General features: G+C 36.4%; 1 protein-coding gene and 1 long non-coding RNA gene across 2 annotated transcripts in view; one reads left to right on the forward strand and one right to left on the reverse strand.

Moving 5' to 3' along the window:
* LOC146871302 (gastricsin-like) overlaps positions 1-15,617 on the forward strand; it is a 302,303-nt gene that overhangs the window by 89,964 nt on the left and 196,722 nt on the right. The window lies entirely within an intron of this gene.
* The window catches only part of LOC146871303 (uncharacterized), a 112,590-nt gene continuing 111,073 nt past the window's right edge, over positions 14,101-15,617 (reverse strand). Inside the window, exon 3 of the long non-coding RNA XR_014980981.1 lies at positions 14,101-14,664. This is a non-coding gene — a long non-coding RNA (uncharacterized LOC146871303). The remainder of the gene's footprint in view (positions 14,665-15,617) is intronic.

Consider the following 15,617-nt stretch of genomic DNA (forward strand, 5'->3'; position numbering starts at 1 on the left):
TCCATCATTTTAGGATGCTGGCTGTTCATCATACTGAAATGAGAAAGTTTGTGAGACGGTTGTATTTTGCCAAAAGTCCAGCAATAAAATTAAATGAATTGAATAGGGCTCTGTTCCGAGGAACGGTATCAGATGTAGAGAAGGTTGTTGATGAAATTCAGTTTTGTTACTTTGGTCCTGAACAAAACAGTGCAGAGAAGGACACAGTAAATGAGGAAGAAGTGGAAGAGAATGTAGAACCCTCTGTAAGTAACACATTTAATGATCACATAACAAAATTTGCAATAGTCTCTAATGAAAGACCAAATTTTACTTGTATTTGTTGCCGCAGAACTCATTATAGAAAACAAACTAGGAATGTTGATCTCTACAGAAAGAGTGAAAATGAAGATAATTATAAGTGGAAGGATTTTGCCACATATATATTTCTAGAAAATTGTTTTGATTTGGGTGAAGATCAGCGTATTTGTAAATACTGTTACAACAAGTTAGAGGAAAATAGAATGCCGACCAGAGCTGTACATAATAATTTAGAATTGGATGCTATTCCTGCTGAACTTTCTGAATTAAATACATATGAGTCTATACTCATTCAATGTGTTCATCCGTTCCAGACCATAGTACGTATGGAGCCCAAAACTGGTAAATTACCTCCTTCTGATTTACTGAGAGGTTTAAAAGGAAGAGTGGTGTATTTGCCCTTGGATTTGAAAAAAAATATGGAAACTATTGATGCGGATACTTTGGAAACTGAACCATTAGTTATTCTGGTTAATGGTGTACCTACAAAGAATAAGAAGATTTGGCAGGAGCTGGTAGATGTGCGGAAAGTACAAAGAGCAAATTTGTATTTGAAAAGGAATAACAAATGGTATGAATCAATTTATATAGAAGAAGAAGAAGAAGAAGATTTACAAGAAGACACAGAAACACCAACTGGACAAATAGAAAAAGTGGACAAGTCAAAGGAAGAAGAAATTTATGAACATTTTAGCATACATCCTCTTCATTCAAAAGAAGTTATGGGAGATAATATTGATCTCTTTCAGATGAAGAAAGCAAAAGGAACTCCCGTGAGTGTATGGGAGGAGAGCTTGGAAGCTCGATGTTTTCCCCAGCTGTTTCCTAAAGGAAAAGGAGGACGATACGATGAACGTCCAGAACAGATTCCAGCTTCTGAGTATCGGACTACAAGACTATATGCTGAAGATCCCAGATTTCGACAAAGTATTTCTTATTTATTCCATCTTTTATTTGAAAGCGACTTGTCTGCACTGTCTTATGCAGTAAATCACATTTTAAAAAGTGGAGTACATTTACAAAATGTGTCTGCTAAGGATTTTATGGAGAAAGTGCAGCACCGAGATGATCATTTGGAAACACAACTGATCAATCTGATGGCTTGTCAGCGTGGGACAAATGAATATTGGTACCGACGCCATGGTGAATTAAAATGCATGTTACGGAATTTAGGAACACCAACATGGTTCGTTACCCTAAGCTGTGCGGAGTACGCTTGGGATGATTTACTGGATTTTCTACGAGAGGCAAATTCAAACATTAAAAACATCGAATACAAGACAGCAGGAGAACTGTGCTCATTGGATCCGGTTAATGTTTGCAGATATTTCAATCATAGATTTGAGGCTATGATGTCCTTCATCTGCAATAAAAAAAATCCACCTCTTGGAGAAGTAGTAGATTTCTTTTGGAGAAAAGAGTACCAGGCAAGAGGTGCTCCTCATATTCATATGCTGTTGTGGATCAAGGATGCCCCAAAGTTTGGAACAGATACTGATGAAGCAGTGTTATCTTTCATTGAAGAATATGCAACATGTGCTATACCAAAAAGCACAGAAGAGAAAAAGTTAAAGGAGCAAGTTTTACGTTTCCAAAGTCATCGGTGTGGAAAATACTGTCGACGGAAATACAAGAGCAAAGATAAATACTACACTAAATGTCGATTTGGATTTCCTAGACCTGTTCTTTCAAATGGAAGAGTCAACAGTTTTATGTCAGCTGTGAGACATACTATCACAAGAAAATCACCTAAGAATACCTACAACCTAAAAAGAAAAGAAGAATCAAAAAATATAAATGACTACAACCCAGTCATTTTATCCATGTGGAACGCTAACATGGATATACAGTATGTAGCTGACAATTCCATTGCTGTTGCTCGATATGTAACGTCTTACATTACGAAATCAGAAAAAACAGAATTGAAGGAAATGTGGGAAGAGATTTCTCACGAGAAGACTGTCAGTAAGAAGCTGTACAGTTTCAGTTTGAAGATGTTATCGCATCGAGAAATTGGATCCTACGAATGTTCAGATAGGTTATCTTCTGCAAGTCTCTACTCGAAGTCAAGAAGAAGAATTTGGGCAAGTTTAGGCCTTGCAGCAATGAGAAATCGGGTACTGAAATCTGTTGGAGAAATTGAATATTTGGCCGAGAATGACCCAGAAAGTACAGATATTTTGAAATCAAACATGTTGGACACATATTATCCCAAGAGAAGTCAACATCTGGAGAACATGTGTCTCTATGGAGTGCTGCAGAACTACATTTATTCACGGAAAGCCGCAGAAGACATCAACAATGGAAAATATAAAGTCGTTGGTGAGGAAGGATGTTTGGTGAAGCAAACAAAAGGAAGTTTGATAAATCACAGGAAGCTGAGTTGCGACACTACTGACAAGAAGGAATTTTACTACTTGGCTCTTTTAGAGTTGTTTAAACCATGGCGTACAGAGGATGAACTACTGGGAGAATTTCAAAGCTATGAAGATTCTTTTAATGCTTGCAAAGACAGCATACAATGCAGTACATTCTCAAGTTATCTGCAAATGTTAAATGAAGAAATTGAACAGGAAACTACAATTGCAGCAGAAATAGCTAGAGACAGTTCTCAGGACAGCCAAAGTTCAGGAACACTCAGTCAAGATCCCCTAGGACAACCAATCGTTGAAAATGAAGCATCAATAGCCATGAATGAAGTGGAAACGGCTATGAATCAAGCTCAAGAAGAATTTATAGACTTAGAAAATTTGGAAAGACAACTGAATCAAGAGCAGCAACAAATTTATGAAGAGATCAGAAACAAAATTGATCACGGATTTCTACATGAAAAAAAAGAGTGCTCATGCACATCATTTCATCCAATCAGGATGTATGTAAGCGGACAAGCTGGAACTGGAAAAAGTTTCCTTATAAAAGTCATCAGAAGCTACCTACAGCAAAAAACAGATTCTACTTTGTCTTGTGTGGTTACTGCTCCAACTGGGTTAGCAGCATATAACATAAAAGGAATCACTTTACATCGTTTGCTAATGTTACCAGTGGAGCATGAGAACAAAATACAATACAACAAGCTAACTGGAGAAGCATCCTTGGAAGTTTCAAGAGTATTGAAGAAGATGCAAGTTCTCATTATTGATGAGGTGAGCATGGTATCAAACTTAATGCTTGCCTTTGTGCATTTAAGAATGCAGCAAATTTTGAAGACAGACTATGACATGTTATTTGGTGGAAAACACGTCATAGTTTTTGGAGATCTTTTGCAACTTCCTCCAGTTAAAGGACAACCAGTGTTTAATACTGTCACACATGAAGACACGAAGAAGTCATTGGGAAGCATCGGAAATACAAATATTTGGTCCTTCTTTGAGTACAAGGAACTTACTACTAATATGAGGCAAGCAAGTGATGAAGAATATGGAAGTATTCTGAAAGATATCAGAATTGGACTACTCACAGAAGTTGGCAAAAAAGCATTACAGAGTCGGCTGCTACATAATTTATTTCCAAAGGAAGAAATAGTTGCAGAGAAAATATACAAGAACATTGCAGAAAACAAAAGTGTCATCTGCTTAATGCCAACTCTACGTGAATGCTCAATATTTAATGAGGAGCTTTTGAAATTGGAAAAGGAAGAGATCAGGAAATTGGAAGCAGTGGACAAAATTGAGGATGGAAGAATTACTGTCACAGTAACAGGCAAACTGAAAAATAAATTGGATTCACTAGAGAAGAACATCTCCAAAACAGCTGGATTAGAAAAAAATCTATATGTTTGCATGAACTGTAGAGTATTTTTAAGAAGAAATTTGGATGTTGAAAAAGGTTTAGTTAATGGAGCTATGGGAAGAGTTGTGGGTTTTATTAATTATCAGAAAAAAGATGGAATTGAATGTTTAAAAATAAAATTTGATCAGATAGAATAAGTTAAAGATATTTGTCGTTGTACAGTTCGTTTCATGCTTGTGAAAGACTTATATGTACGTAGGAAGCAGTTTCCGTTTTCTCTAGCATATGCTGTAACTATTCACAAGTCTCAAGGATTGACTGTAGATTGTACATTTGTGAACATTGGTTCAACTGTGTTCAAAGAAGGTATGGCATATGTTGCTTTGTCACGAGTGAAAACATTATCAGGTTTATTCATGATAGACTTTGATGATTCAAAAGTTAGTGCTGATACAAACTGTGTAAAGGAGTATAATAGATTAAGAAGAAGCTATGCTCCTCATTTAGGTCAGTATCCTGTGTTGGAGAAACGTGTAGTTTCTCGTAAAAGAAAAAATGAGAATATCTGTAATGAAGATGTAGAGAAGAGGAAAAAAAAGAGGAGTGATGTAATTGCAAGCAAAAAGAAAAAGTAAAATGAAGAACAGGTTGTAGGATGTCATTTTGACAATAGCTCTGGTGTCAACTGCTACGCAAATGTAGTGCTGAATGTTGCATTTTATCTGGAAAGTTTGCAAGAGCAGATAATAGTAAATCAGGGAAAAAGATTCTGTTCTGAGCTGAGTCTCCTTTTTCAAAAGCTGAGTAAAGATAAAACTCAAATAGAAAGTGCTACTGAAATTAGAAAACTTTTAGATATATGTTCAGGACGAACACAGTTTTCTCAAAATGAACAGCAAGATGCACACGAATATTTGATGTATTTTCTTCAAGTACTGGAAGAAGAAGAAGTTGCAATTGATATTTTATTTGGTCTCTCTTATAAATGGGAACATAGTTGTGAAAACTGTTATAATATATGTGGCTCTAATGTTGATAATGAAAGGTTTATTTATTTGACATTGCCAGAGAGTAAAACAGTCACTTTTGCAAAATTAGTTAAAGATGCTAATCATAGCATGAAATGCGGTGAGTGTAAATCTGACATGTTTTCAACATTAATTTTAAAGGAATACGGACAGTATGTAATTTTAATGATGCAACGATGTAGAGCTGATGGTTCAAAATTGGATACTTTAATAAATAAGTTTACAGGACAGCAATTATCAATTTCAGGAAAAACTTTTGTAACTGTTGCAATAATTTTCCATGATGGACCTACTGTTACTTCTGGACATTACACAGTTTATCTTAAATGTGAAAAAGGCTGGACACTGTGTAATGATTCCCAATTGATTTTCAAACAACGTTTGCCTTTTGATTTAGCAAATTCCTATCAAATCTTCCTGAAACCTAAATTTTAGAGAGACTTGGCAAGATCTGGACAAAATAATTTTACCATTTTACTGGATTACCATTGGAATTTTCTTAAAAAAAGATTTTTTAAATTATCATTTGGCCTAATGGAAAGATAACCAATTGTAATGTGGACTTTTTTAATTTTTAATGAAACTTTCAAAAACCAATAATTTAGAGAAAATCGGTAACATCTGCACAATTTAAATTTTGGAATGTTATTGGAGTGCCATTGGAAATTTTTTCAAAAAAGATTTTAAAAATTACTATTTGGCCATGCGGAAAAGTAACCAATTCTATTGTGGACTTAATAAATTATTTAAAAAAATTTCGGGAACCAAAATGTTACAGAGAATCGGTGAGATCTGGACAAATTAAACTTTAGAATTTTATTGGATTACCATTGGAAATTTAATCCCCCAAAAATTTTAAAATTACTATTTGGCCTAAAGGAAATGGAATCAGATGTATTGTGGAGTTATTTGAGATATAATATTGTGATTATACTTCTGAAACAAAAATATCAGACGGTATTTTAAAGAAATAAGTATTGTTTTTTGATGATATTTTTTTAGAATATTATGCATTTCTGTAATGTTAAGTTTAAGTGAGAAGAGATTCTGGGCTTTTTTAATACAATCTTTGAGATTGTTATTTTTTTTTTGCCCGCTGTTAAATGATGAATGCAATTGCTTTCACAATTTAAAGTGAAATGCAATATATTCTGAAAACAGCAAAAATAAGGCAAAAATATTTTTTGGTAAATATGTAAATACGTGTACTGTATTTCAAAATGTTTAAAAAATATTAATACTTTTTTCTTTTTTTTCAGATTGATATAGAAAATTTTCGAAAACTAGAACCATTTTTAAAGCAATTTTTTTAAAAAAAACAAATGAATAAATATTTTTTTGAGTGGGTATGGTAAGTCAATAATAATAATTGTAGTGTTTCAAAGTCCTTGTAATGTGATTATTGATTTTTAGTGTTTTTTAAAAAAAAAAAAAAAATTACGCGCACCATACGCGTACGGTAAAAAAAAATAAAAAAGTTTTTAAAAACATCTATAAAAAAAAGATGAAAGATAAGGTTGGCTCTTAAAAGAGCCGTTGTGTTCATGCAGGGAGAGAGGAAAGAAAGAATGGGAAAATTAGTCTCTGTGACAAGTGTGCTGATCTATTTTGAGGTTCACTAGGGAAATACTGGTCTCCCTATGACAAATTAGATCATGACAAGAGGCACATCGAATATCAACCCTCAGAAATCGAGGGTTAATTTCCAGAGGGCCAGCAAAAGGAGATGCTCCCCCCACAGATGAAGGGCTCACCTGACCTGCAGAAGAAGGAGTCAGCCCTGCAGATGATGGTCCAGGCTGAGCTGCTGTGGATGTGCTTGGTTGACTTTCTGAAGGGTTACCTCCAAAAAGTCGAGCATGTGTCCTTTTGTGTACATCCTTGAGGTGCCTCATCATGGTATGATTCCCAAAGGAATACTTCCTGTCAGGATTACCTCTTGAAAGTACACGCTGACACAGCTTGCAAGTCACTAAGGGTGCATTTACCTTTAGCTGGCCTTCAGGAAAAGTAAAATAATCCCATACATAAGAGGTCTTTTGTTTCCTCGCTCTCTGCCTCAAGGTAGTGCTGCTAGTGCTAGCCTCACTCTCAGAAGGGCTCTGCTGTTCTGCCATCGTATCACAAAGACAACCCAGCTCCTTCTCCTAAGGGATCACAAGCAGAAATGAGGGGAATGGGTGTGGTGTAGGAGAGTTCTAGAACTGAAAGTAGTTTCATCCAATCAAAAGTTGTGTTTCATGATCACATGACCTACCGTACGCTTACGGTACGCTTACGGTGCGCTTACGGCAAAAGTACGCATGCGCGTAAAAAAGACACGCGCTTGCGCGCATGCGCATAACAGTCACTACCCGACACTTCCGCGTAACGTGCGCGTGTAGCGTACACGCGTACGCGTCCCACGCGGAGTACGCGCGGCTACGCAAATTGCGTAACTATACGCAAACAGCGTAGATAAATTACGGGCATTGCGTAAACCGTACGCTTACCGTAAGCTTACGGTACGCGTACTAAAAAAAAAGGAAAAAATGTACTGCAAAAAATTATAACATGTTTATTTTATGAAATATATTTAAAAAGACATATTAAAGAATTTTAAAAATTTAACCATAGTCTTTATAAAAGGTTAGAACATTAAATTAAAAATATGTTTAAAAAAATAGAAGAAAAAAAAAAATAGCATTTAAAAAACCTTGCAAATTCACTGAAAAAACCATGGGTTTCACACACGTTATAGTTAGGAATTAGCATTTAAAAAACCTTGCTAATTCAATGAAAAAACCATAGGTTTCACACACGTTATAGTTAGGAATTAGCATTTAGAAAACCTTAGAAATTCAATGAAAAAAACAAAGGTTTCACACACGTTATAGTTAGCTGGACATTTTACTCGTAAAAAACCATTGAAATTCCCCCGTTATAGTTAGTTAAGCTAACTATAACTCGCGCGCCCACAATGCACTGCTGATGACGTCACATATTACATCACTCATGACATGGTCAGTGACATCACTCATGACATCACTGATGACATCTCAAATGACATCACTGATGACATCACTGATGACATCATCCTTGTGATAGTGTGGCAGACCTCCTCTCACCCTAATATAACCTTTGATACACACATTTATAAATAGAGACTAAACTTTTCAAAACAATGGACATACCAATACCAGTTACAACAACCTCTTCAGTAATTCTAAGATCCACATACACATCCACTCATTCACCAACAGTCCTATACAGTCACTCATACATGTACTCACTCATCATATGTTCTCATACACCTATACATCCTGTTACACAATGCCACTCATCCGTAGAGTTACTCACACACATAGTCACTCATGCTAATAAAGAATCAAACATCCATTTACTTGCATATAGTTATACACACACCACCACACTTACTTCTACAAAAACTTACACATACTTAGTCTTTTAAACAATCACTTATAGAAACACATACTTATTCATACAGGAACTCTTTCAATCTCTCACGCTCACATATACTCACTTATATACACCAATAGTAACATATACTAGTTTAAAACATATGTAGTTACTCATAAAGACACTGTAGAGACAGTCATTCACTCACTAACACACCCATACACACACTCATCCACCCATGCAGTCCTGCATACATACTATCTTCAACACATACAAGCAGTGAGTCACTCATTCATGCACCTATGCACTACGTAATACCCCCCACCGAACCATACAGACACTCAGACTGATACTCAAAAAAACAACTAATAACCCATACAAACACTCATGTAGCTGCTCACCAACCCATGCAGCCACTTATACACAAAGTGAAAGACTGATACAGATTTATACATATTTAAACATTACTCACTAAGCCATGTATTCACTATGATACACCTAATCAGTCAGTTACACAATCAATTTTTCAAAAACAAATCATCCATTTAGACACTTATATACCCATTTATTCTTCCATCGACCTTGAGATATACATATATAAAACATATTTAATTTTCAGAAAAACACACATTCACGGGATGATGTCATCAGTGATGTCATCAGTGATGTCATTTGAGATGTCATCAGTGATGTCATGAGTGATGTCACTGACCATGTCATGAGTGATGTAATATGTGACGTCATCAGCAGTGCATTGCGGGCGCGCGAGTTATAGTTAGCTTAACTAACTATAACGGGGGAATTTCAATGGTTTTTTACGAGTAAAATGTCCAGCTAACTATAACGTGTGTGAAACCTTTGGTTTTTTCATTGAATATATATATATATATATATCTGATCCTTCGTCTGCTCGCAGCTTCGTCTCAGCCGACCCAGCCACCAAGGAACTACGAACCACTGATTTAAGGCAGCAAATTATATATTCCAGCTGTTAAATCCTTTGAAGACGCGTTTCGGGCGTCACTCGCCCTTGTTCACATCAACGAAGAGAGGTTACTGTAAAATCCCTCCTATTAATGACACTAAGATGCAGATAAGTTGATGATAGTAAGTTTAATCCATGGAGATCCCATCCATCCAGAAGCTGGCCCCAACAACAACTGAACCAGTTTACATACAAAAACTTGCCATGTAGAGTTCCGTGACATCACAGATGACACTACTAACATTCTTGACCTATCATCCAATTGAAGGATGAGACATTGTAAGAGTATGTCATATCCTTGACATACTACACACCTCCCTTCGTTACACAAAATTAAATTACACTAGTATTACATTTCTATACATAAAAGGATAAAAGAAATTCTTTAAACATAGTCTAATAAATAAGATGGTTTCTTACAAACTCTAGATGAAACACGATTCCTACCACCTTCAGGTGTCAGCGGGTGCGTATTACCATCACCTTCACTATGACATCCATTCACTCTTCCTTTTACTACTACAACTCTGTTCAAATTCCAGATTCTGTGGTCTTGAGTTTTTATGGCATTCCTAAACACCTTAATGACTTTCATGGGTTTCATAAACTTAGATACCGAATTTCCCACCAAGCCAGGACGTTTGATCATTACCAAGTCACCCACCACAACTTTGGTTGTTTTTACAGCTTTTTTTTCATCAAAGTAGGACTTTCTCAATTTACCTTTTTCTACATCTTTCTTTTTAATCAATTCATTGTCACACTTGCTTTCTTTACCTTTACCCAACTCATACCTATTAACCCAAGTGGGTTCTACACTGGTATTAGGGACTCTTCCTCTGAACAAAAGAAAAGGTGTCTTACCAGTGGTGGAATGAGGAGTTAATCTATACTCTTCAATTTTTTTAAGCACCTCATCTTTCCAATTTAAAGACAAAGATTTAGATAACGCAATTGTTTCTTTAATCACTCTATTAAATCTCTCCACCATTCCATTTGCCTCAGGATGATAAAGAGAGCAAGTTTTATGTGTTATGCCTTTAGATGCCAGAAAAGTCTTCATCTCATCTGATACTAATTGCACTCCATTGTCTGTCAAAATAGATTCAGGGATTCCCTCTTTGGAGAACAAATTACTCAAACATTTGATAATGTGAGACGAATCAATGGTTGAAAGAAAGAAAACATCAGGCCACCGTGAAAACATATCAATTACCACTAACACAAAAGTCTGAGACCCATTTGAATGTATTGGACCCAGAATATCTAAGGCGATGTCCTGCCAAGGATTCGCAGGACGTCTCCTTAAAACCATAGGCTGTACACGTGTGCTTTTAGACTTATCACTCAACGTGCATGGAATGCAATCACGAATCGCACGTTCCACTTCTATATCCATGCCTGGCCACCAATATGACATCCTCAACCGTTCTTTGCATTTTGTAATGCCTGCATGAGAGGAGTGAACTAGATCTATGAGTTCCTTCCTAAGACTAAGAGGAGGAATAAGTCTTGTTCCCCGAAATAAGAGGTCATTCTCTATCGACAATTCATTACGCACCCCCCAAAACCTTTTGGAGTCAACCGATCCTTGCTTGTTACTGTTCCAACCCTTCTTAACTAGATCTATGATTTCATTTAAAACAGTATCCATAGCCATTTCATCACACCACCTCTTCTCACAAATAATCTTATGATCAATGACACAAACTAGTTCATCAGAATCCTCACGATCATCTTCCTCGGATACAGATATGGGAGTGAGACGTGACAGGACATCCGCTACGTTATTCTCAACCCCTGGTATGTACTTAATTACAAAATTATACTCTTGTAACCCTATAATCCATTTGGTAATCCTGCTAGATATAGAATCCAGACCCTTTTTAGTGAATATCTCAACTAAAGGCTTGTGATCTGTCCTCACTTCAAAATCAATTCCCCAAAGGAACTTTTTCAATTTTTTTATAGCCCAATACACCGCAAGCGACTCCCGTTCAACAACTGAATATCTAGTTTCAGGGTCCTTGAGGCTGCGTGACAAGCACATAATAGTCTGCAAACCTTCCACGCCTTGCTGCTGCAAGACAGCTCCCAATCCCTTTTCACTAGCATCAGTAATAAGTATTGGTTTAATCATCGGATTAAAACTAGCAAGCGAAGGAGCCGCCTTGAGTTTACCTTTAATGTCCTCAAATTCCTGCTCACAACTTTCCGACCAAATAAAGTCTACACCCTTCTTTAATAGATGTCTCATATTCATTGCACCATTAGCAAAATTCTTCACGAACTTTGAGTAATACTCTACTACTCCTAAAAACTTCATAAGTTCACCTTTGTTGGACGGCGAACTCATTTCTTGAATAGTATTAATCAACTCAACTTTGGGTTTTACACCATCACAGGTAATATTATGTCCTAGGTAGTCAATAGAGTCTGTTCTAAACTTACACTTTTCAGCTTTAATAGTTAAATTGTGGTCTGAAAGCCTTCCCAAGACCGACTTCAAGCGTAAGTCATGTTGACAGGTGTCCTGCCCGAAGACCAAAATATCATCTTGATAGACATACGTACCAGGTAAACCTTGAAGAATTTTCTCCATTACCCTTAGAAATACTGAAGAAGCCGAAACCAGCCCAAAGGGCATGCGTTTAAATCTAAATGTACCAAAAGGTGTTATGAAAGAAGTGTAGTCTCTACATGACTCCTCCAACTCTATTTGGTGGTACGCCGAAGTCAAATCGATTGAACTAAAGACTCTGGCACCACCCAGCAGGGACAGCAACTCATTTATATTTGGCAGGGGATATTTGTCAATCACTACACATTTGTTCAATTGTCTTAAGTCAATGCAGAGCCTCAGGTCCCCATTAGGCTTGCGTGCTGCCACCACCGGAGCCAACCATTCAGTACCTTCAACCTCCTCTATGATGCCTCCCTCTTTTAATTTTATAATTTCTTTCTGCATGTCATCCTTTACTGAAATTGGAACATTTCTTACTTTGCAACATACCGGAGTAGCATCCTTTTTAAGTATAATCCTGTGCTTGTAATCTTTGAGACATCCTAACTTCTTATCAAACACATTAGGATAATCTCTCCTGAGATCATCAACTATGTTGTCATCCTCTGCTTTCCTGATGGAGTTGATATCACTTTTGAATTGGATAGGAGGATCTCCATTAGGATCAAGAAAGACCCCGAGATCGCCTTGATGGATCCAACTGATGATGCTGTCACCCTTTTTAGATACATAAATTTTCCCTGAAATTAACTTCCCTTTGTACTCAATCAGACCTAAGAAATATCCATGCAACTTGATTGGCTCCCCCCCATAAGCCAAAGGTCGTATGTCAGGTTTAAGGAGTTTTACCTTGCCTTTCAACTTGTTCATATAAAATTCACTAGAAACTATAGTAATCTTAGCTCCTGAATCAAATAGAACTCTAGTTCTTGCTCCTTCAACCAAAATCTCATCACATGGTGAGTTTTTACTCTTTTCTCCAGTTACCACCTGCACTACAATCTGACCACATTCATAGTCTTCAGGGTTATATTCATCATAACTATAATCATGAACTTCTACTTTTTTTACATTGGGTGTACCTTTACTATTGCACATTGAAGCAAAATGACCTTTCTTTTTGCATTTAGGGCATAACAACCCTAAAGCAGGACACTTCGGACTGTTAGCTAAGTGTCCCATTTTCCCACACCTGAAACACTTACTATTACTCCATTTCTCATGCATTTTCTTCTTTACAGACATGGATTCTTTATGAGTCCTGTCATTACTTTTTTGATTTGCTTTGCTATCCCCTTTCACCTCTTGAACCTTACATTCATTAGTGAAATCTTTCTTTAACACAGCAACACATTTTATAGAATGTTCTATCCTTTTGGCAACAACAAGAACCTCATCCAAGGTAGGTTCATCGCGTAACCATAACTCTTCCCTAACCTTCTCAATATTACATCCAAACATGAACTGATCACGTATGCGTTCATCAGTTAGCCCATCAAATTTGCATGAAGATGCGAGTTTTCTTAACACAGTAATATAACCTTCCACTGTTTCTTCTTCAGCTTGCATTCTCTTAGCAAATGTATATCTTTCCAAAATAGTGCTCACTTTCGGTAAATAGTGTTTATCCAATTTTTTTATGCAAACCTCATAGTCATTGAGACCATTCGCCTCCTCCCGTGTTAAGTCAGGAAGATGGTCAAAGACATCTTGCCCCTCGGATCCCAAACAGTGCAGCAATAGAGCAGATCTTCTCTCTGCACTTAGAGAAGGACCGCATACCCTAGCATACCTTTCGAATACCACCTTCCATTTTTTCCATTTTATTTGAGGGCTGCCAGGTTCTGATAAAAAAAATGGAGCTGCAGTGACGTTTTGCATACTCAAAACACTTGAATTTACCTGAGTTTAAGGAATAAAATAGTTAACAACATACAAACAATAATACACAATAAACTCCAATAGCGAATTGCATGTATTGAATGCTGTGCGCGTCAGCGGGAAGAAGAGGACAGCTGAACGCAGAATGGTGAATGAATAGATTGGAAATCTATTGGGGTTTCCCCGCGCAGGTTCGAATCCTGCCGACTACGCCAGTGTAAAATCCCTCCTATTAATGACACTAAGATGCAGATAAGTTGATGATAGTAAGTTTAATCCATGGAGATCCCATCCATCCAGAAGCTGGCCCCAACAACAACTGAACCAGTTTACATACAAAAACTTGCCATGTAGAGTTCCGTGACATCACAGATGACACTACTAACATTCTTGACCTATCATCCAATTGAAGGATGAGACATTGTAAGAGTATGTCATATCCTTGACATACTACAGTTACATTGCCATTTTAAAATGTGATGCTAAACCCACGTGACCACACATCGTGAATAAACATAGAAAAAATACACATTCTATTGTTAAGCATATATCTAAGTGGTAAACACAGTCTTTTTTCTATCTTCTTTCTTTTTCTTTCTTAAGTGCCCCTTATTGTTGCTTTGTTACTATATATATTCCACATCTTGTTAGTAAGATAAATCATTGGTTATATGTAAACCATATAAATTGAGAAAGTCCATAAATATTCCTATTGGGCTTCTTCACATGTTCGTTGAGACCAGGTCCAGAGGTAAATCTCATTATTATTTGAAACTCTTTAAAACACAGATTATTAAAGTCCATGAGTCCAGTTTCATCTGTAACAAGGCAAGGTAAAACATGACATAAATATATAAAATATATAAATATATAAATATACTAAGAACAATTCAATAATATTGTTAACTTATATTCTGTGCAAAATACTGTCATGACGTTTTGTCGTACCTCAAGGTTATTGAAAAAGCAACCAACAGGCAACTTAATAAATAACATGGCTACATCTAGTCTTCAACCTTTTTGTGTTGACCCGGTATAACTTAATGCCTCTGCATGAATGCGTTCTCTAAACCATCATCATAAGGTCTACTATAATTAATATTTGTTTTATAACCAAAAATATGGGCAACATAACTATACTATCAATATGATTGTGTCCAAAAAATAGAGCTAAAACCTAGAGTGTTTATTGAATGTGCAAAACTTACAAAAATACAGCTGTGTAAATACTAATAGTGTTATCATTATAATGCATGTATACCTTAAACCATATAGGCCACAGATTGATCCTGAATCGCAAAAAATATTTATATCCTGACTAAGATCATCCACCTGTAGCAACTGTTTGTATACATGCCCCTTATCTAACAAAAAAAAAGGATAAGATACATAAAAAACGGACTTAAAACAGATTTGAAGGATCAAACTTAAAACTGCTAGATCATAAAAAATTGTGCAAATCCTCTGTGTTATTAAGGCCAGATGGGAACTTCGTATCCAGTTCAAGAATTAATTTCGATTCCAACTGTCTTAGGGCTTTTTCACGATCTCCACCCCGACGAAATTTGGGAATGGCTGCTGCCACAAAGTAGTTTAAACAACTAAGATCATTATTGTGAGTTGATTTAAAATGGCGAGCCACTGGGTACGTGGAGTCGTTATTGACAATAGCGCGTAGGTGCTTTAATATCCTGACATGCACCTGTAATTTAGTACTACCCACATATCTGAGTCCACAAGTGCATGTCAGGACATACACAGCAAAATCAGT

The sequence above is a fragment of the Triturus cristatus genome, chromosome 1_1, assembly GCF_964204655.1.
Source record: "Triturus cristatus chromosome 1_1, aTriCri1.1, whole genome shotgun sequence".
NCBI classification, from domain to species: Eukaryota; Metazoa; Chordata; class Amphibia; order Caudata; family Salamandridae; genus Triturus; species Triturus cristatus.